Consider the following 26,489-nt stretch of genomic DNA (forward strand, 5'->3'; position numbering starts at 1 on the left):
ATGGATGGTTCGATGGGTGGATGAATGGGTGGATAGATTGGTGCCTGGATGGATACATAGCTGCCTGGATGGATGAGTGGATATAGTTGAGTAGATGGACAGACTATCAGTAGGATAGAATGAATGAATGGATGGATAGATCAGTGGTTCTCAACCTGTGGGTCGGGACCCCCCCAGAGGGTCGTGAGATAATTTATTTGGGTCGCAAGATGATTTATGGGATAGGAAAAAAAAACACATTTCTACTATCAAATGTATTATCCTGTCTATTTTTTCCAGATTTTTTTGCAAATTTTAGCTTTTTTTTTTTTGTGAAATTCGTAATAGTTTTCAACCTCTAGGCCTCTGATAATCAAATAAAACAACCTGAAAAGGGACAATCATTCTTTGGTTGAACTGTTCACTTTGTTTTAAGGCGTCACTGGCCAGAAAGGTTGAGAACCACTGGGATAGATGGATGAACAAATGGATAGAGAGGAGTTGGAGAGAGAAGACTGCCTTAACAGCCTGGGGTGAAGAGAGACTGACTTCTGTTTCACATTGATACCACTGACTGCCCTCAAATACTTTCTGACACACACACACATGAACACAAACAACCATATGCACCCGAATATACTCACACCTCATGCATACAGGCTCTCCGTCTCTCTCTCCCTCTCTCTTTCTCTCTCTCTCTCTCTCTCTCTGGGAATTATCTGACCCAGTTTGCTCCTCCACCAGGCAGCAGCAGAGTTATTTTTACATATTAACAAGAGACAATAGTTTGTCCTTTGCTCGTCCTCCCCTCATCATCTTCCTCCCTCTTTTCTCCATCTTAGCTGCTCTCATCCTCTCTACTCTTCTCTTCCCCCCTTCTTTTGCTTCTTTCCTCCTTCCTATCCCTGTCTCCCTTTGCTTTCATCCTTCATCTTCCTTTAGGGATGTGAAGATTCATTCAGCTCACGGTACGGTTTGGTGCATGATACTGTGTTCACGGTTTGATATTATTACAATATTTTGAGCGAAATCTAAATGAAGACAATTATGGCTGAAAAAATTTCTTTCAATTTATGAGGGAAAACAAACACAAAAGTGCAAACCATAAATGAGGTAGGGCTGCACGATATTGGAAAAAAACTGACATTGCGATATCTTTTTTTTCTGTGATATATATGTTGCGATATGAAAAAATACAGGATATTTCACCAGATACATGCAGTGTGTTATTCATTTACAGATATACAATTAACAATTACAATTTTCATAATTTGGGTACTTTAAAAGTCTATCCTCCCCCTCCTACTTCTACCACACCTGGTTCAGCCCTCTGCCACCCCTCCAGAAATCAGCTTGGACTCCTCCACTACAAGGAGTGGAGAGAGAACAGGCCTCCCAGCACGGCTGAGGATGGTAAAACTCTCAAACTCAAGCAACAAACAGATTTATCTATATGCCGGCAAGATGTAAGTACAGATAGATCTGGATACTGCAAGTTTTGTGTGTGTGTGTTGTGTGTTAAGCGTTTCTTACATTAGGGCATGGACCAGCCCCGTGACAGTAACTTTTTAACTTTTAAACAGCACCGAGACAAGGTGCCACTGATAACGGGAATACACGCACTCAAAAGCCGCCTCACATAACTGAACGCCTGCCTCTAGCATCCAGGCGACATTATCTGTGACAGTAGCCACGTCGTGTGCGTGTTTACAGGCAGGTGATACGCAGACTCTGCATGCACTTGATCAGTTTGTCAAACAACCAATCAGGGCGCTCATTTTCAGGTTGTGGTAGGTGACTAGTGGGGCCTGCTTTTGATAAATTGATGAATTGCACCCCTTCACCAGAGCACACTGGGAACTGATCAAACTCTGTGTACCCAAGAACCCTTAAATCAGACTAAATTATCTAATATCAGACAGACTTTTCTTGTAGATTAGTCATGTATTAGTCTTGTATCAAGCAGCAACAAAGTTGTAGCATGACGTGTTTGAGTTAATTTGCCTTACTTGACATCGCACGTCCTGCAGTGTGACTATTGCACATGCGCACATCGCGATTTCGATGCTGAAACGATATATCGTGCAGCACTAGAATGAGGTGACTACAGGTTAATTGTAGTTAAATTGTAAACTTTTTAAGACATTTTTAATGCCAGTTCAAATAAGATTTAAGACCAGTTTCATCCACAAATAAACCTGAAGAGTAAAAAAATAAAATAAAATTATACTGTAAATCTGTACAACCGGGTAAATTTCTCATGAGAAAAGTAGTGCAAAGAGAAACAGATACGTTTTTAAACCATAGTTAAGACTCAAACACAACATTTAACCATATACCTGTGACTGGATTTCTTTATTGTAATTTCTTTGTACATGTGCGTTGCTAGTGTTACCTGTAACAGAAGGCTCTCTTACAATACTTGCAGACAGGGTTTGTCTTGCCAGTTGTCTTGTTATTGTTTACTATCTCAATTGGAGACAGTAAAGACATCAAAACTATGAAATAACACGAATGGAATTAAGCAGTGATCAAAAAAGTGTTGAACAAATCAAAACTATCTTATATTTTAGATTCTTTAAAGTAGCCACCCTTTGTCTTGATGGAAATGCAAAAGCTCTGGAAAGAAATTCATATGGCCTTTAGATCAAAATGGCTTTAAGATAATGAAAAACATAGTACATTCAATCAGGTGTGTCCAAACTTTTGACTGGTAGGGTATCCACACTAATACAATCAACAATAGTAAGAAATATCTGCTATAGTTTGTTTCTACATTTAATTTTAAATTCAGAAATATAAATTATTTTGGATCTGCTTTGATGCTTTCAAGCTGAAGCATCGAAAGCCTGTTCTTCCTCTTGTGATGTCAATACGACATAAAACTGCCACCAAAAGTTAACAAGGAAGTGTGTGAGTAATGCTAAAAAAGTATCAAATGGACTATTATAACTGAAACGTCATGATAATCAATCACGTGTGTTCAATCACAGTTGTGATTGAACATGCAGTGTGAGTGTTACTGTGTTTTAATCGCTTTTTGGGTTTGACTGTTTGAGTTTGATTTGGCCCTTGAGTGTGTATTTGAGAGCAAAAACTATAGGGAAATAAGGCCATGTTGAAAATAACTTGAATTATCCTTGAAAATTTGATGGAGTGTTCTCAATTTCAGCTGAGCTCACAGGAAGTGTGATGACCCAAGCTAAAACTTGCTAGCCTTGCGCTCTCTAGTGTTCAAACAATTCAAAAAAGAATAAACCATTCAGAATGTAGCCTAATTTCCTAGATAGTAGACTGCAGTTGAAATCGCAAAAATTTTTTCAGCTCATGAAGATATCGTCAGATTTTTGTAGCGCAAAATTTCTTTACTTCCTTATCTTCCTTCTCTCCCTCCCCCTCCTCCTTGCCATTCTCTTTTTTCTTCATTCTATCTGCATCTCTTTCTCTTTTCTCTTTCATCTCCCCTCCTCCTTTTCTTTAATGTCCTTCCCTGTTCTTTCTCTACTCATCTTTACTCTTTACGTTCCTTCCCTCATCCTTTTTCCCTCCCCTTCATCCCTCTCCTCTCCTCTCCTCTCCTCTCCTCTCCTCTCCTCTCCTTGCTGCTGAGAGTTACGGGACAGAGAGTGGTTGCAGGTGTAGACAGGTCATCTATTCGCCTCCTAATGATGATGGATGGGAGGAGTGGAGAGGGAGAGAGAGAGAATAGAGAGAAAGTGGAGCGATGGGGGGAGATAAAGAAATAGCAGAGTAAGAGAAGGCTGTGTTTATATTTGTCTGCTGGCTGGCAGATGGTGGGAGTTTTACTGATATGTTGATCCTCAAGTGTTTATATCATGTTTGTCATCTACCTGCTAGCAAACGCACACACACACACACAGAGATACACACACACGCACGCACACACACACACACGCACACATACATACACACACACCTATGCATGCACACACACGTACACCTGTGTGGGGTGCCTGCAAGGTGACACATGGTGCAACGCATCGACAAGCACACAGACACACACACACACACACACACACACACACACAGCTCCATCTCTGTCAGCTCCTGCTTTCCTGTCCTGTTTACAGAAGCAGCAGAAGGCTGGGGCAGCCTCTGGGGACCTCTCCTCCTCCTATCCCTCTCTCTCTCTCTCTCTCTCTCACTCTCTCGCTCTCTCTCTCGCTCTCTCTCTCGCTCGCTCTCTCTCTCTCTCACCCTCTCTCTCTCCCTCTCTCTCTCACCCTTTCTCATCCTTTCTCTCTCTCTCACTCACTCATTCTCGCTGTTTCTCTCACGCTCACTCTCTCACCCTCTCTCTCTCCCTCTCTCTCTCTCTCACCCTCCCTCCCTCTCTCTCACCCTGTCTTTCTCATCCTTTCTCTCTCTCACTCACTCATTCTTGCTGTTTCTCTCCTCTTCGACTCAGAACAGCTTTACAGGCAAAGCCTAACTGAGCTGTGCTGTGCTCTGTTGCTGTGGTTTAGTGGTATAATGAATTTGTCCCAGAAATGAATTTCTGGGACTTGTATTTGCATCATCTCCCTGGACATAACTCTAGAGGAAAATGCATTATTTGTTTTGTAATCAGTAGAACACCCATGATACTGTAGGGAATTATAAAAAATAGCCAAACACACACTCAAAGAGGTGCAGACTATCGCCAATGATAAACTTTAGATAACTATATAGAAACTATGTATTTGCTGTGACAACATCCTTATCAAAGAGAGATTGAATGAAGTAAATGGAGATATGCAGAGTTTTTCCTGATCCCAGAAGCTGGTTGAATGAAAACAACTCTTTAGCCATTGATCTCTGAGAATGCTATTCTTGATACATGGAGTACAGGGAGCAGAGTCATATTCATCTCCGACAAGAGAAGTCAGGATGCTTCTCTTTGGACATGTTGCAAACACTGAATGGGCGGACATGTTTGGGGTCACGACTGATGGCACCCACCGCCATTATCATTATTTTCTCATAGACTCCCCTCTCAGCACGGCTCACCTCTCTTCTGCCTCACACTTTCCCGTCTCTGTCTGGGCAATGCATGTGTGAATGTAAGGTTGACAGATATGAAGTGTTGAGACCCCATCTGGTGGGGTTACAAGCCGGTACTAACACACATGCACTTACGCACACACAGGCACAGTGGTAAAGTCTCACCCTTCCCAAAGTACAGACAAGGAGGCAGGCTGTAGCTATGGCAACCTAGAGAGAAGGGGAATAATTGGGCATGGCTTGGATTTTGTTAAGAGCTATGAAGCCTAGGGTGAGACTTAGTCACATCCCCGTTTTGTGCATATGTGCTCATGTGTGCGCGGAGTGTGGGTGAGGGAAACACAAAAAGTCAAAATTCTCTTCCTTATTCCCCTCTCTGTCTGTCTCTCTTTTTCAGGTTCTGTGTGAGTGCTCTGCCAGTTGCCAGGCTGATATGATAGATGGGGGTGTGGGGTGGGGGTGCGCAGAGGTAGCTCACTGCAGCATGGTCTATAAACCTGGAGAAAGACAGTGAATTAGCCTACCTCCTTTGGTTGCTTACACTTGAATCCCTAATTGAATTATATTAAACGCTTCACAAGAGAGATACAAAGCAGCCGCAGAGTAGCTGTGACATCTAGTAGAGCAAATAATAGCCTACTGTCTCACTCAAAGGCAGGCATATGTTCAGATTCTGTCTTTATAAACTTTTTTGATGTATTGCTTATCTGTCAGGATAGGCGCAGGGAGGCAGGATTCCACAGTGGTTATCCCTAAACCAGTCTCCACTCTCAAAACATGACATCCCCACACAATGGGGATTAAACTTTTTAAATATTTATTTTCAAGAATTCCCTGTCAGAAAACGACTCAAAAAACTATTGTACATTTGTCTAGCCACGACATCTATCTCTCTCTAAAGGGATTTAGATGAAGGTCTTTATGTTTTATATTGTAATTTTTGCTATTATGATTAACCCATTCTATTTCTGTCTCAAAGTGAAATGAGAACTGGAAATGGCACACGTCTAAGTCTCTTGGGATTTGGGAGGTCTTTTCCATGTCCTCTCCTCAGCGTGTCGACTTTTATTGGTGGCTCAGCACAGAATGTCTTAGTTATGCCTCCCACGCCACATTAGTGTCAAAGGCACTCTGCAACACAATCTATAGGCTACTGTGCATGTTGCTGTGTGTGTGTGTGTGTGTGTGTGTGTGTGTGTGTTTTCTGCCGCAGAAAGGGATAGTGTTTAAGCTAAATGTTTAGGCTCCCGTTCAGTACTGAATGTAATTTACGAGCGGTGATATAGGGGACCTACGCCTAGACACACGAGCGTGTGCACACACAGGCCCCAGTTCCTGTAGCTGTATGGATAACATAGAGGGGGTCTTTGGTGATGTTTGAAACAGAGGTCTCTTTGTAGAGGTCAGTTCACACCCAAAGACTGGGGCTGGGTGAGTGTGTGGATGTGTGCACGTGTGTGTGTAGTTCAGCATGGTGCCTGTGTGTTTCTTGTTCAGCTGTTTTTAGAGCCCCAGCTCAGTCTCAAACCCACCAACTTTGCTTGAATAAACTGTGGACTGAGAGAACTGAGATGGCTGACCGTGTACCCCAAGGAAAATTTCTGCAAAACAAAAAGTCACTGTACTAGATTTTTGCTTCGCACAGATGCCCATTTTTGTTTGTATTCCTGTTGCAGAAAAAATGGGGAGAGGAGCCCATTGATCGATAGTTGAAAGATACAATGCTGAAACGGCATTACATTGTCTTCCTTTCGAAGTTGAAAACATTCTCTTTCTAATTGGGCCTGGGGCCTTTGGAGAATTTTTGGGTTTTAGTCCAAACCCAACATAAAAGCTATGTTTGTGTGTGTGTTTGTCAACAGTGCTAGCCTTTATAGAAATCCCCCATCATGCTTCTTGCATCGAACCTGCATAAGCACTGCAGTGGGTCCTAGTCATTTTCAGCCTATTCAGTTTTGTGATGTGGAGTAGAATATAATTGGTGGTATATTGTGGAACCCAAAGCTTATGACTCAATTAAACTGGTCACCAGATCATGCCTTGTGCCTTTTGACAGCGGACAAGGGAACATTATTTGATTTCTCCGAACAGTTCCCCTTGGGGATGAAGCAATACATTCAGCAGTAAAGTAATCTATAATGGCTGTGTCTGTAGGCTAAGCATAAATGGCTTTTATTGTTGAGGGGAAGAAAACAAAGCTTAGTGTCACTCTAGGTGCCCTGTCCCGTAGGAATGAAGAACAACAGGCTGAGCTTGGAAACTCCCCGGCACCTCCTACTGCATCTCTTGTTTCCCTTCTCTTTTCTCTTTCGTTCTGCCCTCTCAGACCGAATAAAATGTAGCTAATATGATAAATTTTTCTGCCCCATGATACGTATTGTGACATTTTTGTATTGCGATATGTTGAATTTAGATATATCGTGCCAACTGTATTATTTTCTCATCCTCTCTCACAATTCCTCTCACAATTCCATCCTCCCAATTCTGCAGCCTGTTGTGGCTCTGGGAGGTATACAAAACACAGAATTGATCGATATCTTTTTTCCATATGATTTGTCTCGTTCTGTCTCCCCTAACCCTTTCACTTATACTTAATCCCTCCATCTCCTTCTCATCCACATAGCCATATTGTCTCTCCACCTATCCACCCCCCCCAACCCACTTTTCCCTTCACCCTCTAGTCATTTCCTGATTGGAATTCCGAAGCCGAGCCTGAATCACTAGAGATCTATGGTCTCACCCGTCTCATACTGAGGAAATATGGAGACAGAGACTCACCCGTCTCATACTGAGGAAATATGGAGACAGAGAACCAATTCCAGGCTTCCTCCACTGTGTATGTGTGTGTGTGTGTGTGTGTGTGTGCACACTTGCTTGTGTGCATGCCAGCACAAAGGTGTGCGTGTATAGAGAAGGCTTTTTTCTGCACAATATTTGTGGATGTGTGTGTTTTTTTATGTGGTTTAAATTGTTACCACCCTCTGTTTATCTGCACTTTGGGGTTGGGGAATGTAGAATATGTAGCACACGCACTCTCTGTGGTGTGTAGGTCTTGTTTGAAAAGCATTCAGCCAGGAATCCCACTGTATGTAGTGTGATACACACTAATCAGATGTGTGTATGCAAGAGCATCACTGTAATGAAAATGATTTATGATGGGGATTATCTGGATTAGGATTACATGTGATTTTTATTTTTTATTTTTTATGGAGAATGAGGTAAGGGATACTCTGTCACAACATCATAATTACTATTAAAGTGTATCAATATTAAGTAGGGATGGATATTTTTTTTTTTTTCATAAATTGAAGGTGAAATACATTTTGAGTTGAATCAAATAGTTAAAAATTATGCTTTTTATCCATAGGCACACTGTTGTTTCACAATGTGATGAAGTTATATGCTCCCCATAACAGTTCCATCTGAATTAGGCTAATAGCTGAAGAAAATTTCAATGAAAATTAGGCCTACACTAATAGCTGTGATCAGATTCAACAATCACAACCATAGCTTACTATTCTTACTCTTAGCCTGTTTTCTTGTAAAGGAAAACAAGCGTATCCTGGGGCAGGTGTGTAAGGATTTACCTCACACACTCAGTGGGCACAGAGGTGGCAACAAGGTACTTTTTTTATTAAGGGCACCTAGTCTCTTGAGACCGATTCGTTCTTCTGCCACCTTTGGAGTGCACTGTGGTTGGGTGGGATGCATGGGTTGTTCAAATATAATTTATCTCATAATGCATCAGTAGCGCTGTAGTCCTCCACAAAAACAGTGTTAATAGATTGCTGCGGCGCTTTCGAGGTGGAGCTCTTCATCATTCATGCCAGCTCCCAGAGTCTCAACAGCAGCTACACCGCTTCATTGACCCTGTCATACAAATCAGTTTCTAATGAAATGACTGCACCACACCACCATGTGTTTCATGTTTTACAGATTCTGATAGCAGAGCTGTTGTCTGCAATATAGATATTGATATTGGAATAGGCCAGTTGTTACACTTCTTGTCCACAAGCTCTCCCCAGATATTTCCATTTACTAATTTATCCGTAATTTATCCGTGTTGGGGAGTTGGTGATTTAAATGGCAGCATTAAAAAGTTTTTTGCAAAATTTTGTTTGCCAGTACAAATTGGGTAGTGTCGTACATAGCTGGTTAAACTGCTAATAGTAAATCATTCATTCATCAAATGCCTCACTGTAGGGCTGACATGGACAACCATGTCAGTGTTTTGAGTCATAACCTATTAGTTGATACTCACTCTGAAGACTCTGGTATTCTTCGTGAGAAATAAGGATTTGAAAATGGTGAGTAAATCAGAAATAATGTCTCTTTTTGCTTCCAACATCAATCCCTCGTACCTTCTCCCACTTCATAAAATACATGATTACCGGCTGTAGTCCCCTGCTGCTGTTTTGGTCTGGTTGACGGTTACTTCACACATTCCCACACATTCCACTGTGAGGGCTTGGGCTGATGAAATGGGTCCTTGATCAGGACATCTTTGAGCGATGCACCAGAGACAAAGACAATTGTGAATGCTGCTCTGTTGGATACGTCTGACCTGTGCTCATGGGAATCCAAAGATAATACTCTAAAATATCTGAGGGTTTAAGGATCTTAAAATGTATCCCACATATTCAAGTGCCTCAGTGTCCTCAAAAGCACTGGATGAGAATGTTCCAATTAAAATGAATGCTTGTGGAAATGAATAGTTTTAATGGTGGGGATGACTCATAGCGTTGGAGTGTGCTTAGCTTCATACAGGAGATAGAGATTGCTTGGCCACGTTTTAATCATTAGACGCTGGGTCTCCTTCTGCATATGGACCAGCAAGCACAACGTTGGCCTTAGTAGGTAGACAGACAGAGGGACGTAAAGGCAGATAGACAGATTGATTGAGTGATGGACAGGCTTGTGTGTGTGTGTGTGTGTGTGCATTCAAGTGTGTGTATGTGTGCGTGTAGGGGCAGTATGTCAATTTGTGTGTGCCCAAATGGGTGTTTTGTGCAGATTTACAATTTTGCGTTCCATGTGTGCGTGGATATGTGTTTTGGGTGACATTTCACCCAACTTCTCTCATTAACAAATGTTTAGCAATCAGTGACTAACCATCTCCATTTTCACTAATTACTCTCATTTTAATGTGAAGATTCAAGGAGCAACTGCAGTTGGCCTTGCTGCTTGGTCTTGCAGGTTGTGTTTTATGTTTTGAATCAGGCCCTTATGCCAGCTAGCAGAATGCATCCAACAAAACAGGCGTATTGTGATGGGTTTGTTTAAGCTTCATTGCACCATCGCTTCCAAGAAACCTAGCGTCTTATTTCTCATTGTCAGTGATGCTGTACAAATATGATGTGAAGGACTGGAAAATGAAATAGTGCTGTTAAGTAACGGTTTATTTTTCTTCATTCTGTGTAAGAAATTGAATGAAGAGTTTTAAATCATGCGTCGGTCATTGGAGACCGTTATCTGACAGCGTGTCTTTATTCAGCCAATAGACGGGTTCTGCTACAGTATATCGAAAAGAAAGGTGAACCAGTGCCTTGATGTTATTTGGTTCTCCATCTTAAGTAGTCGCAGCGTGCCTGTTAGAGGTGTGAAAAATGATTTACAAGTCTAATCTACATGCCATGCTTCACCTCTGCCTAATGCTTCTTCCAGATTTTCTGTGACAAATAACTAGATAAAGAGATTAGCTGTTAGAATGACTGCTCTTCATTTCATTGGTAGTTTATAAGATAAACCTTATTTTCATATTAGTATCTTTTGTTACGGTATTCAAGCTTCTAAATTCAATGGCATAGTAATTAATTGCATTTTTGTTAGTAATCTGATTCATATGTCAATTCCATATTGAATATGCCGTACCATTAATCATATTTACAATATCAAACTGTGATTACTGAAATAGATTGCTGACTAAAATGCTTTAATGGAGATCCAGCTTATGCTTGAAAGATTGATTTTGTGTCTGTTGTTTGTGTCTGTTCTGTTGTGTAATTTCTGTGTGTTTGTGTCGTTTATTTTGCTGTGTTTGTGGCTTTAGTTTGGTCTGCACTCTAGGCACTTATGGAAAAGATAGCCTAGTTACTTTTCTTGCTTGTATTGTAACTTATATGAATGAAGATATAATGTGAAAAAGATAACTAAGGCTTCCCTTGCTCTATTTAATTTCCAATGCTTGCCATGCTGTTCAGCTTTTTAATGACCTAAATATCCCTATTTGGATGTACCAGAGGTAGTTTTGTGTCACTGTCTACGACGCAAAAACCTTTTTAGTTATTGAATATGAATAAAGATATTCATTCTTTGTATTGATTACAATGTTAAATATAGAAAAAGGGGTGAGTTTGAATCAAGATTCACTGGGAACATAGATGTATTTCTGGAGACACATTCTTTGGGTAGTTTCAGTTCTTATATCCTCAGAATCCTCTACAGTATTAGCATTGTGCTATCAATATAGTTCTGTATTAGCTAGTGATATTAAGAGATTGTCTTGTAATTTGAGACTGTAATTTGGAGTTTTCATGCTACAAAGAGGACAATAAAGTTTTCTGATCTTATGCAGCCTCTGGTTCAGTGCAATGTTTGTATTGACTGAGAACTGGAGTTCAACCCTCTGCCTCTATTGAAAATAGAGCTGTCCTTCACCACCTCCTACAGCTTCTCCCTCCTCCTCATTTGTTCATGTTCAGCCCTCCCTGGTCACACCTTGTTGGCCTGCTGTCCAACAAAAAGAACAACTGAACAAACAAGTAAAGGGTGTTTTTACATTACATTAAAGACTGCCAAGACCCTCTCATTTCATTTTCACATGTCTGATCTAATAATATCACATATCTGGATGAGATGGTGTTTACTCCTGGCATCAAGCTGAGAACTAGGTTGAAACTGTGCCCAACATTTGAGCTGGAAGAGAACAATAGTTATCTATCAAAATAGAGCAAACATCCTCCTAAATGAGGGATATTAAATAGAAAGCAACTGTGGTATAATGAAATGGAATGTGTCCAGAGGTGGGATGTAACAAAGTAAAAATACTTAAGTAGGATTTTCAAGTATCTGTACTTTACTCAAGTACTTCTCACTACATTTCAAAAGAAAAATCTGTACTTTCTAAAAAAAAAAGTTATGTTGTGCATCAGACGGCTTCCATCCCGGAAGCAGCTGATCAAGAGCCAAATGAGATTGGCTGCTTCAGCAAAGCGACACCACAAAGGAAGGAAAGGGACAGAGAGAGAGAAGCAACACGAAGAAGAAAGAAGTAACAAGAGAGAGAATTAACTTAGTGAATTCAACTGCTAGAATTAACATTAGTGATTTGAGCTGCAGACTCTTTCTCATCTGGGATTCAGAGGAACGCTCAACAGAGAACCAGTTTAGAGAATTTACTTTTATACTTTAAGTAAATTTAAGACCATGTACTTTTATACTTCTACCACCTCTGAATGTGTCAGACATGGCCTACAAAGTATTCAAATGCATTTAAATGCTTAGGGAGAACCATAAAGAACGTATCTTAAGAGCTTAAGTCAAGATTTATCTTATCATAAGTTGCTAGTGATGCTACCACTTGTTATGCTGTTCAAGTCCCCGACAAGTCAAATCCAGCACATATCAAGTAATTCCAGAAACTATTTTCAAATATGTTGCTACAGGCATTGTGGTTGGTTGCTGATGAGCTTGACTCACAAGGAGCTTCCTGTTTGGCTGCTGCTGGACCGGAAGATTTTGTGTGTGTGTGTGTGTGTGTGTGTGTGTGTGTGTGTGGTGTGCCAAGTGCTGTGCACTTGTAGGTGTGCCGTTTTATGTGTGCCTGCGTTGTGACTAGAATGGGGATCAGAATGTGACTGGGAACCAGTTTGTCTTGCAGCACTATCAGATTGCATCCATCACACCAACCAACACCCACCTCAGTTATGTACCAAGCAACCAAACAAAACATCTCTATTATGCAAGGTGTGACCTCCTCAACTCTTAAGACCAACACAGCAAATACATTTGTTCTGCTTTGATTTTATGGCAGTTTGTGTGCGTGTTATGTTTGTAGGAGGTTACACCGCCTTTCTTTTGTTGTATCTGGTTTGTCAAGATCAGCGCAGATCCACAGACTTCTCTACACAGTGAGGGACATGTGACCAATCGATTTCACAATATCACAGAGCACCACTTCTTATTCCGAGAAAGGAGTTTTATCTTTATGTCTTTATTTATTCATGTATTTATTTATTGATTTGCTTTAGGGTAGTACTTTATTCATTGTAATAGATCTGGTCTGTCAGGGTTATTGCTCTTTCACGGAGTTCTACAGGAATCTCTAAACTCTACTCATAAATATTGGGCAAAGCAGATAATTTGATATCGGTTTAATGTATTATTTTCCCTGTAGCCCAGTAATCAGGGTTGTTCTTATTGATTTAGTAAGAATTAGCCCTAGCAACATTAATTCATGACTGCAGCTGACTGATCAGTGGATGGAGCTAGAGGGTGTTTTAACTGATGAGAGAAAGAATGGCTTCACTAAACAACCACAACCTAACTATACTTATGTAAGGATGTACGATAAAACAAAAAAATTAGAAATTAGAAAAGAGAGTGCATTACAGGGAAGCCAGCAGTTCTTAAGCTTTTTCATGCCAGGACCCCAAATTTGTTGTTGCCCCAATGTTGTGAAAATAGGGTTAGTCATCTGGGGATCCACCAGAAACGGGTCCACAATTCCTTGTAGGTCTTCACTGACACTTCCCTCCATCCATCTGTCATTTCGTCATGATTTTGAGATCTGATTTCTTTAGATTGTTTTTTATGAGATCACATCGCTGTATATCCACACTTGGTGTGAAAATGGCTGCTATGCATCTCCTGTTTTCCCTCTCCATATATATCCATATATATCTACACATATCTTGTATGTGCAATGTGGCTGGATTGCATCCAGACTATTTAGAATTCTGACCACAGTTTGACCCTGCACATTTCCATGAAGATCTGATAATGATGTGTGAGCAAAATCAGAGACAATGATCTGAGGCTAACACAAGGCAGCACACGTATAAACACCCAGGTGGTTGCAAACTAATTCATGAGGCTCACTTAAATCAAACCTAGAAACACAGTAAATAGTGTATGCACGTCCCAAATAGTACTTTATCTCCATATCAAGATATGAACAAAATGCTGACGCTTTACTAGTCTGAAACTGGATCTTTGTCCAGGCAAGTTATTATTTTTTCCTTTGTTCAAAGCTAAACACCTATGCATGATGAGATGATTTATTGATCATTTATCATATTTATCATGGAGGCATACAAATGAGGTAAAATGTTCTGTAACTTTTACCAGAGAATGGTGGGATGAGGTTAGTGAATGCATGCTGCAGTGAAAGCACACAGCTGTGCAGCTTGTGGTCGGTTGACTGTGTGTTAGCTGTCAGTCTGCCTCTGTCTTTACCATTTCCACAGATAGTCTTCAGAACTAATGTGAACTTATCAGTTGCCTTCCCTCCTTTCCTTCTCTTCTTTCATTCTTTTCTCCTCATCCTTCCTTTCCACTCTCCTCTTTGTCCCACTGTCTTTCCAACCCTTCTCCCCGTTCGTTTTCCACTTCACACCTGGCCCTTGTTTTCTCACTTTTACTCTGTCCCTCTCCGTCATCATCGTTACTTTCTGGAGAACTGAGTGGGACAGGAGAGGAGAAAAGAATAGAACAATGAGGGTCTGCGGTGTGCATCAGTAAATCAGTCATTCTGCGTTGCAAATTCATTTCTCCATCGCACAGAGATTAAAGATGTGCTTATCGGTGTGCCTAATGGAGGTCTCAGTCTTTCAACCTCTCTCCTCTTTCTCTCTCCCCCACCCTGTCTCTTCCCTCTCTTGCCTAGAAGACAATTTCTTAGTCTTCTGCTAGGTGGCAATGGAGTGTGTGTGTGTGTGTGTGTGTGTGTGTGTGTTTGTGCGTGCGTGTGTGCGGGGCTGCATTTCCAAATCGCAAGAGGCTACAATTATTTTTGTCAGAATGGCGGTTGCTTACAATGGAGTCCTAAACATGGTATTCTGGTGCTGAGCCCAATTTCTAGGCTATAAATTAAATTGCACATTTATAAAAAATGTATTTCATTGTATTTAAACACAGCAAATATTAAGCAACAACGGCTGTTTTTTTTTTATTAAAAATGATTCTTTTCTGCTGAAAAATATAAAGTATTGACAATTTGTTCTCTTCACTGTATTGCAATATATAGTACACTATTTACCAAAATAATCTCAATATGATTATTTGTTAATATCGTACAGCCCTACTAAGGGTTAGGATTAATGTGTTTGATTGTGTTTGTCTGTTTTTGCACTTGTGAATTATGAGCGAGTGACACATTGTTGTCTTACAGAGAGTTGTCATTCACATTAGAACAGCCATTGAGGTTGATAGCCAATTCTTTGGAATGGTTTTGGTTGGAAGGCTATAATGACTGCTTTACTCTATCATACAGTAGAAGCATACTACTTTGAATTCATCACACTGGTCACTGATGGCATTATAATGAACTCTGTGTCTTTGTATCAGTATTTCTGTGAATTCTGTATCTGTGTGAATCTTGTGTATGTCTTAAGACAGAGGAAGAAAATTATTTAAATGTGCTACATATGTCCTATGGTAGTTTTATGTTATAAGTAGACTGCTGTCTTCCGTAACAAGAATTAGAGTTAGCAGTGGAAAGGTCTGATCTGTGTCATATTTAGGGTTTACATAACATTGTTTACTTAAACAAGGTTACGCAATAGGAATGTAATAAAAAACTATAACCATGTATCATATTTTTTTCATTTCTGCCTCCGTTTTCCATATCAGTCTCCGCTGTTCAGTGTGTGGTTTCAACTCAAATGAACATGTCCCTCAAGTGTTGACTGACCTTTGAACTTCTGTTTTCTCAGGTACTGAACCCTGCCAGCCCTGACACTGTGACTCCAGACAGACAGACAGACTGACTGATAGACAGACACTGAAAAAGAAGAGGACAGATAAACAAACAGATTGGAGGACAGTGGGAGGTGAGTGAAATGAATACAGGAACACTCCTACCTATCTATCGCTCTGTCTCTCTCTCTCTCTCGCTCCCTTTGTCTCGCTCTCTCTTTTGCTCTCTCTCTCTCTCTCTCTCTCTCTCTCTCTCTCTCTCTCTCTCTCTCTCTCTCTCTCTCTCTCTCTCTCTCTCTCTCTCTCTCTCTCTCTCTCTCTCTCTCTCTCCCTCTCCCCCTCTCTCTCTCCCTCTCGCTCTCTTCTCTCTTCCTCTCTGTCTATCTGTCTGTCACTCAGTGAATGGGGCTGCTACAGACAGCGTGGCTCGTTGTTTACAGAGCTGCCCAATCAGCCAGAAAATGACAGAAGCCCTGTAGCAGAGAGGTCAGTTCACACCCCTGCTGAGCCCATGAATGTGTGTGTGTTTGTGTGTGTTGTGTTTTCTGGTATCAGCCTGAGTTTATAAGGATAGAGTCAAGATTATTAATTTCTGCAGGCTGTGAAACATGTTTATACTCATCAAAAACAAATGAGTTTGGTGCTTTTTTTTCAGCTTACAAGTCAGCACTACCATGCAAGGTGTGCGATTATCCTCATAAGGATTCTGCAATACTTTCTGTTAAACTCTCCCAAGAAAGCCACCAAACCAGAGATAATTGTTTTATTTTATTTTTTTACAGCATTCTCGCTCAGAGAATGACAGAAAGATGAGAGAGAAATCACATGTTGAGAGCCATTTTCAGTTGTTGAGAGTGCATGGAGTTCATCTATATCCACTGAGCCACAGTAACGACACCACAGATAACCTTTTTTATAACTGCGAACATCATACCACCAGTTTTCACTTGTTGAGAGAAAGGTTATGCCCTGTGCTCAAAGGAGAAAGGTAGTATGTGTGGACAAGGCTTGAAGAAATGAAGATACACTTGCACATGATTAGAAAAACGGAATGTGGGCACAAAAGGGTTTCAATGCAAAAGAGTAATAAGGAAATGTTCCAGTGCTTTAAAGTTGAATTAAGCGCAGAGCACAAACATAGAATGGGCACATGTACAGTAATTGAAGGCACTGACTCTAATTTTCTCAAAGGTTCTGTGTGTGTGTGAAGCAGAATTCTCTTCACCTCTCATTCCTTTCCTTCTGTACTACCCATCTATCCGTCCCTCTATCTAGCTGTCCATCTATCATCTGCATTTAACCCTCTGTCTATCCATCCATCTATCATCTATGATCTATCCCTCTGTCTGTCTGTCTCTCTGTCCATCTATCATCGATCCCAATGTCTGTCTGTCCATTCATTCATTCCATCCATTTTTTCATTCATCTATCATCAACCTGACTGTCCATCTATCCCTCTGTCTGTCCACCTGTTTGTCTGTCTGTACATCCATATGCCAACCCATGTATCCCTCTGTTTGCCTCTCCATCCACCCATCATCTGTCATCCATCTGTCTGTCCTCTGTCCATCTGTCAATCCATCTATCCCACTGTCAGTCTCTGTCCATCAGCGTTGTCTGTCTGTCTGTCCGTCCATCCATCCATCCCCATCCATCCATCCATCCATCCATCCATCCATCTGTCAGTCCATCTATCCCGCTGTCTATCCTCTGTCTATCTATCCATCTGTCAATCTGTCTATCCCGCTGTCTGTCCATCTGTAAGTCAATCTATCCCGCTGTCTCTCGCTGATGGACATTCACTGTCCATCAGTCCGTCCATCCGTCCATCCATCTGTAAGTCCATCTATCCCGCTGTCCGTCCCTCTGTCTATCTGTCAATCTGTCAATCTGTCTATCCCGCTGTCTGTCCATCTGTAAGTCAATCTATCCTGCTGTCTCTCCATCCATTCATTTCATCTCTCGTCCACCCACTTGTCCATCTATCTCTCTTTCCATTGGTCCATCGTCTATCTATTTATCCATCCATCCATCCATCCCTCTTTCCATCTGTCATCTCTCCATCCATCTATCCTTTCATCTGTAGTCTCTCCATCATCTATCCTTTCATCCATCCATCTGTCCAGCTATCCATTCATCTAGCCATCCATCAGTCCATCCACCATTACACCTATCCTCTACTCATCCTTGCCTTGCACATTTGTCTGTCTGTCTGTTTTTCTTTCTATCTTTTCATCTCCTTTCCTTTACCCCCAGCACCTTGCAGAATTTCACACATTTTTTTTAACTGTGTGCTTGTTTATCTGTCTATCTAACCCTCTATCGATTAGGGCTGGGTTTTGCCAAGGACCTCATGATGTAATTTGATTTTGATACTATGGGTCACAGAAAGATTCGATTTATTTTCAATATGGTTCAATACTTCACACAGCATTCAGTCATATATATACAGTATAGAATTGAAATTTGTAGTGAATTGATGTAAGCTATGCAGTGTATGTGGTATATGATTATGTGCAATATTGATATGGATTAGTAGGATTAGGAGGAGTGCTCTGGAGCACTGAAATAGCATGTACACATACACACTGAAATGCTCAACTCATCTGTGAGTTGAACTTAAATACACACACTAGTAAACAGACTCGGACTTCTGTCAGATGTAATGACAGCCTGTTGGAAAACATCCAAGTGGTGTCTTGTTAGGTGCATGTGTAAATTTGTCATGTTACCACAGTATTTAATTAGAGCTGCAACTATCAAGGTTTTCATTTCAATCCTTACAATGAAAAAATCTACAAGTCACTTTTTTGACTACAATCTACAAGTCACTTTTTTGACCAATGCACAAGTGTATACAGTGAAGCGAGTGAGTAAACTTGTTAAACTAGTAAACTTGCTACCTACCTCTTCACTTGTCATTGTGGGACATGTAACCTTCAGTGGAACTGAGAAAATCTTTCAAAGTGAGACTGGTAACTGTGACACTTGTCCGTAGGTACGATTAGCTTAGCTGTTAGCCTTTATGCACGGTGCTTTGCAGTGTTTGCTTAGTAGGCCTTTGTAGTGCAGTGGCTTTGCTGTGCTTTATTTACAAATGTGTTGCGGTTTCCGTCACCCTCTAGTGGTCAGAAAATTTAGCTTATTGCAGCTTTAAATGCAAAATCTCTCGTTGTATAGAATAACGGGTTACAAATATCAATATTGGGATTTGCAGAATCGATTCTGAAACAATAAAAACAATAAAACAGAACAATAACATTGTGATGTGACTTTTTTTACCCAGCCCTATTATCTATCCATCCATCACCCACCTATCCATCCTTCTCTCTATTCACCAGTCCATCCATTCGTCAATCCATCTATTCATTCATCCATAAATGTTAATTAATACTAAATAAAACACTGATACCAGCCTAAGATTCTCAGCCATTCCAACTGTTAGGGTCCTGACAGCAAAGGTCCAGTCAGCTTTAGTCTTTATCCTGGACGTGACCAGCAGGGAACAGCTTGATGATCTGTGGCTGTACCCTGTCTCATAAGGGGTTAAATAGTCTAAGATGTAGCTAGGAGCCTAATCAGCCTGAACCTTAAAACTATTTTTTGTAATTTTTAAATTATAAAACAGAATCAGAATCAAAGAGCAAGGGACTTCTTTCTAGATTCACCATTTTGCTCAGATGTTTACAATCATACAGGAAGAAATCCATCATAGAACACGCAGACATACCAGTTTCTCTGCCAACAGTAGCCTTAATAGACTATAATGCAATGCAGCCACAAGATATGCTTCATTTTAAGTAAAAGACACGGCTGCAATTATAGACATACCACCAATGTTCACAAGTTAGTTAGCTAACTAATTATATTTATATGCCCATAAGCTTATCTTTGATTGAAAGCAATGATTGAAACTATCCCTCCATCCACCTGTTTGTCCATCTGTCTGCCTCCCCACCTGTCTGTTTATCTGCCGACCTGTCTGTCTATCTGTTTGTCTATCTGTCCACCTGTCTGTACATTTGTCCACCTGTATGTATATTTGCCCACTATCCATCTGCCTATCTGTGTATCTTCCCACATATGTATTTACCTACCTATCCATCTCTATGTCCACCTATCTTTCTTTCTACCTGTCTGTATATTTGCCCACCTATTTGTCCAACTGTCTGTCTGCTTATCTACATATCTGCCCACGTATCTGCCCACCTATCCATCTGCCTATCTGTCTATCTGGCCACCCATCTGCCTGCTTATCTGTATATCAGCTCACCTTTCTTCCTGCCTATCTGTTATCTGCCCACCTATCTATCTGTCCACCTATGTATCTGGCTACCTTTCTGTTTGTCTGCTCATCTATCTGCCCACCTATCTGTCTGTCTATCTGCCTACCTATTTGTCTGCCTATCTGCAGACTTGCCAACCTTTATGCAATTTGTGTAGCAGCTCTGCATTTTGACATCAAAATATACTGGTACGCATTGTCATTCTAAAACACACCAAAAGAGACTTATTGTTTTTCAACCGTCGTAGTAGTCAACATAAGGTTAGCTTATGTGATAAAGTTGACTTCCCACCAACACTGATGAATGCACTTGTTAGCCAAGTTAAACTTGGCTGTTCAGTAGGCATTATAAGTTGGCTGGTGTGTCACACATATCTAATAGCTATGTAGTAAATCCATATGGTTTGTTTGGAGTGTTGGAATGATGAGCTAGACTCTTAAACTAATGCGCTGCAAGGCTTACTTATTCCTGCAGGCAACCAGCTGTAGTCAGGGTAGAAATGAGAGTTGATCAAATCAGACTCTAATAACAGCAAAAGAAGAAACCGTTCCATCAGAAAAAAGTAGGATTATAGCGACACCCAGCTTAGAAGAGCCATGTCTGACTCAGCCATGTCTCATGAGGCCAAGCTGCAGAATGCAGCAATCATCTGAACTCTGCCTCTAGTCTCAGCTGAGTAAAACAAACTACAATTGAATGTGTCAGGCATTTGTTGGAAGAGGGGATACAGGGTATCCGCAGGTCCTTAAAAGTCTGAAGAAGTCTTTAAAATAACTAATCTGTCCTTTTTTTTGCACTGCCCAGTTACAGTTTCAGAACTTTCATTTACTATGTTCAGTCGGAATTAGGCTGGTTTTGCCAGCTTCTTGTTTTTAAACTGATCTGAAATCTAATTCCAGTTAGCTAAGGTCTTAAATTTGTGAAACCTGCGGATACCCTGGGATAAGTCCAAATGGTCTAACAGAAGTAAAACTTAAGCAATTAGGCCTATGTATCATTAATTGCGCAGCTGTTTGTCTCTTTATTATAATATTTGTTAATTTCATTTCATTTCAAATGGTTCAACATTTATTTCAGGTGCATGCACCCAGTCAGAATTGTACTGAAAATGTACTGAATGTGTTAGCCGTTTTTGCAGCAGATGCATAAATGAGCTGAAAAAAATTCAGCGGGCACCACATGCACGCATTCAAAGTGGTACTCCAAAATTTTCTCCATGGTTGACAGGTCTTTACCCACCTATCTTGCTACCCATCTGTGTATCTACCCACCTATCTGTTTATCCATCCACCTATATGTCTGTCTTTCCACCTATATGTCTATCCACAGGCTGTACTATATGTGTGGTTGTGTGTGTGGTTGAAAGGTTGTTTCCTTGAGCCAGGCCACAAAATAGATAGATAGAAAGCCATAACACACAGACATTTTCAAGCAGTCAAGATTGGCAATCTTGTCTGTGGCAGGAATGGCTATTAACGACTAGGGCAAGATTATTGTGGAAAATAAGTCAAGCTACAAGGAGACAAATTGTCATGAAAATATAATGTATGATTGGTATAGTGAAAGAAAGTGAAAGTTTATCCTGTGGTCAGGTCTTCAGCATCATAGTTGCACTGAGAGTGCTTTGGGGTTAAACACATTTTTTGATCACTGTCGGTCAAAGGCTGCGGTCCTGGTGGTTGCTGAGTTCACTGACCGCCTTGGTAAACTGTCTACTTATGTAAAGTAGTTTTTACTAGCAACCACACAACTGCCTTCCCCTCCAACATCTCAGGGGAAGTGTGTTGAGGGTCTGTGTGTGTGTTTTTATGTGTGAATAATTGATTGCCATGGTGGTTTTAGTGGATCACTGGTGAGATTGATCCAGACACTAAAAGCTGTTTCACTGCTCTGCTCCACAGAGCGTATGATATAACTATACAGTATGCTTTGCTGCTCATTGGGTCTGTGTGTTGACTGGCTTGTTGCAGTCAAATTGTTTTACTTCTCTTATTCTTAACAGGCTCTTAAATTCAGGGCCGTAGGTCAAGCCAGGATTTCACTGACGCTTGCACCCAAACACACTCTCTCATATACACAGAAACTGACTCTTGTGCACACTTGCAAGCAGTCACACACACATACACACACACACACACACACACACACACACACACACACACACACCCGAGCTGTTCCCATGCTCCTGCTTGTTACCCTGAGCTCATTCCGTCTCCATCTCTTTCTTCTCACCGCACTCATCTGTTGCCTCCTCCGCTCCCATCTTTTCTGTTTTCTTTGTCTATTCCTGCATCTTACTCAGCCTTCTATCGCCTCAATCTCTTTATTTCACTCTTGCTTGCTTTCTTTGTGTCACTCCTTCTGTCTTTCTTGCCCCTAGCCGCAGTGTCCTTGAGAAAGCAGTGACTTTGCCAATGAGTGCAGCAGAGCGCTCTCTCCTCTGTCTCTCTCTCTCTCTCTCTCACTCTCTCTCACTCTCTCTGTCTCTCTCTCAAACACACTCTCTCACATTTTTTTTTCATTTCTATCACTGTATTTCTATTTCCTCTCTGCTCTTTCATTTATCTTCTTCTCTCTATGTCTCTCTCTCTCTATCTCTCTCTCTCTCTCTCTCTCTCTCTCTCTCTCTCTCTCTCTCTCTCTCTCTCTCTCTCTCTCTCTCTCTCTCTCTCTCTCTCTCTCTCTCTCTCTCTCTCTCTCTCTCTCTCTCTCATATATGGTCCATGGCAGCATTGTCAAGTAGAACCAACCCTTATAAGTCTCTTTCCTCTGCCCCCATAAATTATTCATCACTTGTAACCTTGGCTATATTTTATGCAAATATTGACAAACCTATCTAAGGGAGAAATTGAGGGAGTCATTTCCTGTGTTGAGCACATATTTTGCTCACTTACTGTTTGCAGCAACATAAATCTTCAGCAAATTGCTGATATGAACAAATACTTGTAAGTCACTGTTTTGCATTCCCTAAATTAATTCTTCCAACATAGTGCTGAGAAGTGAAAGTACACAGGGAGTTGTGTAGTTATTAGTTAATGAATGTGTGTATATAGTTATTAATGTGACATTGCTTCTGGCTACTGGTCATTCAAGCCCCATAATAACAAACTGTAGAATGGAAAATAGTTCATTGTGTCCATTTAAAAAAAAAAAAACACAACACCTAAGAATTCAGGGTTTAGATGGTAGAGTTATGTTGCCTTGTGTTAGATGAGGAGACTATTTTAAGAAAATTCAGTATACAGTGTAAGAATGGGGTTCAGTTTCTCATCCACAAGACTTTTTTGCTGAATTTGGACAAATTGCCCTCAGGTGACAGCTACCCAGGCCTGGCACAGTAACATGATCCCTTTTGTGTCTTCCTCCTCATTAAAGGCGCCCTCCACTAATCTTGGATCTCGACAGCCTATTGTCACAGTTTTCCGTGGCTGCTGAAATATACATGGGGTCTGATTGTCTGGTTGTAAGATGAGACGTTATAGGCTCTTGATGCTGTTTGTTCCTGTTGGCCTCTGTTTTCCATTGGGGTTCATGGTGTGTGTGTGTATGTGTCAAGTCGTTGCTTGTTACCAGTGCCTGATGTGTTTTCCGTTGGAGATCAGGTGTCCCGTAATTAGCTGGCTACTGTGCCATATGGCAGATATGTGTTTTTGTGATTGTGTCCTGGATGTATAGTTGAAATTACAATACAAAGTTACATTTATATACAGTATGTCACGCTGAAATGACAAAGAGTAATCTATTTTTCATTTTCATAAGTGCTAATAAATAATGTTATTATTTTATCTACTTGGGAAAATTAGAAAATTAAAACAACATGGATTGTTAAAGAAGTTAGCTGAGCTGTCTTGCATATAGAGGATATATTTGTAAGAGTTGAATCTGATTTCTCCTGGCTACTACCAAGGAAGTTCTGCAGGGTTTAAATTAACATGCTTCCACACTTCAGGGCAGTATCTCAATATCGCCATGTTATCTCTCTCTCTCCCTCTGTGTCTCTCTCTCTCTCCTGTGTTTGTCCCACGTTCAGCTGAAAATGCCTCCGTAGCCATGGCGACCAATCCCAAGGGGAAAGTTGATGCTGAATCTCTTTCTCTGTCTTTCCCCTCTCTTTTGTCTCATGCCTTGTTACAGTCTAATGCTTTCTTTACACGCACACACACACACACACACACACACGCACACGCACACATGCACACACACTAACAAGTCAGAATCTAAAAGCACAGGAGATGCAGTTCATAAGTCAATCTGATTTTTGGTTCTTGTAGTTTGGCACAGAGTTCAATTAAGTACTAATGTTAAACATTTTGTTATAATGCCTGAGAAAGACCAAGCCCAAGGGAAGAGTGGTGGCTAAATCTCTTTACTTTACTTTCTTTCTTTGTGTCTTTCTTTCTTTGTTTCTTTGTTTGTTTGTTTGTTTCCTTCTTTCTTTCTTTCTTTCTTTCTTTCTTTCTTTCTTTCTTTTCTACTTTTTGTTATTTGTTCTGTCTTCCTGTGATCCATTTTTTGGGTTTCTTCTTTTTCCTTTTCTCGCCTTCTTTCTACATTTTTAAAAATGCAATACATTTCTGATGTAGGTGGATTGTACCGGTCTACACATCTGTTCTTTTGTGAAGTGACCATGGCCGTGTGCGTGTTTGAACCTTGGACATTAAAACCTCATACAAAGAGGAAGTTGACAGAGAGAGACTCTATAGAAAAAGAAAAATGATAAAGTGAGCAGGTGGAATATAGTCAGGAAAAAATCAGAGAGTGAAAGAGCGTGTTTTGTGCTGATGAACAGAGTGACCCTGCTCTTGGCTACAGAAGGGCGTCATTCATCTAACCTTGCTTTCGATCTGTATATGTGTGCACACGCATAAGAGTGAGTCTGTGTGTGTGCGTGTGCGTGTGCGTGTGTGTGTAGGGGAGGGTGTATGCTTCCTCAGACAAAGGTTGAACTCACTTTTGCCTTCATGCCAATCAATTCTGGTCAAATCCTCTTGGATTGCAAGCTGCAGCACTCCTGCAAACTGAGAGGCATGTAAAGCTGTACAGTGACAAAATTTTGATCAGAATTGATTGTGGCATGACGACAAAAACTAGGAAAATGAGGACCAGGTTGAAAATAACCGGAATTATTCTTTAATCTTTAAATCTTAATCTCCGTGTTGAATGGATATGGCCTTGGGCTATAGGCACAGTCTGGAAGACGCACACACCAGAAAATCAGAATTTAAAAGTACAGGAAATACAATTTTGTTAATTAATAAGAATTAATAGTTAATTATTAATTCTTGTAGTTAGGCAGAGAGTTGAATTTAGCATTAATATGAAACATTTTGTTATCTCTTCTTCCACTCCTCCTTTCCTTCCTCATTTTTTTCCTTCTCACTCTCCTTTCCTCCCTCTCTCCTTCATTCTTTCGCTCTTCCTCCGTTCCTTCTCTCCCCTCCCTTTCTCCATCCTTCCATTCCTCTTTTCTCACCTTCCCTCTTTCTTCTGCTATTCCTCTTTACCTGTTTGCGAGTCTATTGTACTCCTTCCCTTATCCTTCTCTCCCTCATTCCTTCCCTCCCTCCATTTCACACATATTCCTTCTCCCTTCCACCTGTCATCTTATAGCTCCCCTTCTCCATCTTTCACTTTCCCCTTCACTGTCTGTATTCCTCACTCATTCCACCTCTTCCTCTGTATCTCTTTTTACTCCCCAGTTTTCTTCCATTTACCTCTTCTCCTTCCCATTCACCAACTCTTTCTCCTTCTTCCTCCCTACACATTCTCCTTTGCCCTCCTCACCACCTTCCCTTCCATTTCCCCTGCCCTTCATCCCTTGTTCCTCTCATTATTCTTCTGGCATGGCAGACCTCAACAAGTGAAAGTACACAGTGTTTACAGAGGCAATAATAATTTACCAGCTGATGTTATTTTGAGTTTGAGGATAAGCACTCCTCAAATGTTGACATTGACAATGTAGTCAGTTGTTAAAGAGTGGTTGAACGCTGAGCTTATGGTAAATGCAAATGAAGAAGAGATTAAATAATATTGTTGGACATCCATCTCTGGAAAAGGCAGCGGATAGGCCTTTTCAGGCCTGTCAGCCCAATAAATCACCTGTCCACTGGAGTAATGAAAAGACATGTGTGGCTTCAAGTGACACACTCAGATCAGTATTCAGAATTCACTGACCATGACTGATCCAGCCCCGCTCATACTGACATTTTTATATGTCGCATTTGGTCCTCCATACTACTGTAGCTGAAAATAGTTAAAGATGTTGACACCGGCCGTACAGTGAAATAATTTTTTTTCCTAGAG

The 26,489-nt window shown here is 40.8% G+C and overlaps 1 protein-coding gene across 1 annotated transcript in view; it reads left to right on the forward strand.

The window, feature by feature from the left end:
• The window catches only part of strbp (spermatid perinuclear RNA binding protein), a 101,821-nt gene that overhangs the window by 19,095 nt on the left and 56,237 nt on the right, over window positions 1–26,489 (forward strand). The window contains exon 2 of the mRNA XM_071534490.1: window positions 15,918–16,034. The gene's annotated coding sequence lies outside the window, so the exon portion shown is untranslated. The remainder of the gene's footprint in view (window positions 1–15,917; window positions 16,035–26,489) is intronic.

Source organism: Centroberyx affinis, unplaced genomic scaffold (genome assembly GCF_046629955.1).
Source record: "Centroberyx affinis isolate AG114_WGS23_722 - 3 ecotype Tasmania unplaced genomic scaffold, CSIRO-AGI_Caff_v1 ptg002559l_1, whole genome shotgun sequence".
Lineage (NCBI taxonomy): Eukaryota > Metazoa > Chordata > Actinopteri > Beryciformes > Berycidae > Centroberyx > Centroberyx affinis.